The sequence below is a fragment of the Branchiostoma floridae genome, unplaced genomic scaffold (genome assembly GCF_000003815.2).
Source record: "Branchiostoma floridae strain S238N-H82 unplaced genomic scaffold, Bfl_VNyyK Sc7u5tJ_1593, whole genome shotgun sequence".
NCBI classification, from domain to species: Eukaryota; Metazoa; Chordata; class Leptocardii; order Amphioxiformes; family Branchiostomatidae; genus Branchiostoma; species Branchiostoma floridae.
The window spans coordinates 49,075-51,891 of NW_023365785.1; positions in this window are offsets into that span (position 1 = coordinate 49,075).

The window sequence follows — 2,817 nt, forward strand, 5'->3', positions numbered from 1 at the left end:
AATGCATTTAACTTTTTCGTGGGATGTAAAGTTCGTGGGATGGTGCTATCGCGAATTCAAAACCACCAAACTCAGGGAACATAAAAACACTTCATTTTCCTGCTACCATGAAATTTAATCCCCGCAAACTAAAATGCATTTAAAGTACTAGTACATGTATGACAGATGTCAGTGGGACAATCACTTTCAATCTTAAAAAAAATAAAGGTCTACTACGCGGTTTTTTGCGCTCAAATTTGAAATATTCTAGAACTAAGAAATCTCAGATTTACTACTACTTTTTGACACTTTTTGACACTTTTGTGTCATTATTTCACGTTTGCAACATAGAGAATTAGCCTACAAACATTTCGTCCTATGCGCGCTGTAACTTGTTGACCCCCCTAGTTAGGCACTGGTGAGAATTCAAACAAGAATCAATCATCAACGGTTATTGGTCGGGAATCTCCGGTGAGTTCCGGGTGCGTGACGTCATGACTCGCTTGTGAAACAAAATCTCCGGGTAGGCTCGGGCAGACTCGGGTTTCGTCGGTGAAGAAACAAAATGGCTGAAACCCAACGCGGGCATGCAGATTCCCAGGTTTTCAAACGCGCTCGCACGGAGAAAATATCGACTCCTGACATGCCTTGAATAGTGTTCCGTAACGTGGTAGGCTTGATTCAACTAACTATATAAAGAAATGACCGAAAAATGGATTTTATGTTTTCAGTTTGAAGCGCAAATAACTGCCTAGTAGACCTTTAATTACATAACAATACCTATTCAAAAGATTTCCAGGGATCTGCATTTCCGAGGGGTGCTTACCTAGTAAGCATTTGCACAAACCTTATGAAACTCGTACAAATCTTACGTGATACGGACGAATCGATATGCAAAAATGCACGAATCTTATGAAAACCGCAGTAATCACTACAGAGTATCCGAAAATGAACAAACCTTATGTGATTCGCACAAATTACTACTAGTATGTGACATACGCGAATCTTACATAATAAGCACGAACCTTACGAAAATCGGCCGACCACTGCCGGGGTCGCTTGACTGATGGAGCAGGATATTCAAGATGGCGGGCTCGATCTTCGGAGAAGGCAAAATATGATCTGACACGTCGCAATGAAGCTTAAGTGTAGCTCACAGGCTATCAAATATGTCTTTGAGATAGCGCATTGTCCATTCCATGGTTTGGGATAAAAATATCATGGGTAGAAATACTAGAAACACTCAGAAACATACCTTCTCCAACATAGCGGTCAGGTGGTTTGCGTAAGGTTTGTGCGTATCACAGAAGATCTGTGCGTATCACATGAGGTTTGCACATTTTCGCATAGTGATTCATGCGTATCACATAAGATTCGTACGAATTTCATCAGCTAAGGCACCCAGGTGTTACCACCATCGTACAAAATGCACATCAGTGTTTTTTTAGCCCAAATGCCGGCTATACAATAGCCACATTCAACTTTTAAAGTTGTGTATTCATTGATACACTGTTTTTGTAGAAAGATTCATACCCATATGTATTTCGCTAAAGCCTATACTTGTGTAGCCTCCTTTGTGTGTTGTGCAGGATAGATTTATAGCGTACAGACTCAATACTTCAGAGTCTTCTGGATCAGCTTTGTTAACAAACACACCACAAAAATCAGATGACAACAGTGAATAATGTTCTCAAAATTCCCCCGCTCAAAATGTACTTGCAGTACAGCATGGCTTTTGTTAGCATGTTAAAACTCCAAATTGCACCATACCATAGTTTCATCATTTTGGACACGTAGAAAGATCAAGTGACTGCATCACTAGTAACACCATCACCAAACTGAAAGCGTCAGGCAACAGGGGTCGTGGTAGACCGAGAAAAACTTATTAGATGGAGTGTGTTAGGAGGGACATGAAGGTGTGCAGTCTCACAGGGCCGGGGTTGACCCACTGGACAGAGCAGCTCAGCCGCATGGAAGAGCAGTGTGAAGACTAACTGACTGCTGCCTACCCCTGCTGCCCTGCATCAGGGAACAGAGCAGCAGTATAATCAAACAATGGATAGTGAGTGAAATTAAAAATACCGCCCAAACTGAAAACACCCTGTCTGGTATTACACTCAGCAGGTACCCATTTTTTTTTCTCGTAAGGCCACAGCAAGTAAATTTTATGGATGACATCTTCTGCAGACTGCGGAAAAAAAACAAGATAGGTGGAAAAAAAAAACTACATTTTCAAAAATTGGCACCATTCAGTTTCAGTTCAGTGATGAATGTTGTAACAAGAACTAAAGGGACAAACTATGGTATCAGAGCTAGCAAGGCATTAGGGCTGTGTACCTAAACAAATTACAGGTACAGGTACAGGTACACGGGTTTAGGTACAGGTCCGGACCTGCACCTGTACCTAAAAAAGTTTAACCAAGTATATGCAAGTTAACATGTACCTAACTCAGTAACTGTCTTACGGTAGTGATAAATTGTCATCTTTGTACTTGGAATTACATGTTTGAATCTCAAAACAATTTCTTCTGCAAGTTTTCTTAAGTTTCAACTGCAAGATTATCACCATTGTCATTGTTGATTCAGGATTTACTTGTCTATCAGTCTTAAAAAGTAGTGTTTGATAGTGATTTAGTTTGTTTAGGTACAGGTACAGTACACAGATGTTTAGGTCCGGACCTGTACTTAAACATTATTTTACGTACAATACAGGTACGGGTACTTAGGTACACAGCCCTACAAGAAATTCATTCCTGTATTCAAGACAAGAACTGGTGTGATAAAAGTGACACTAGTGTGGTAGACTGGCATCACCAACAAAGTTGGTAACCACACTCA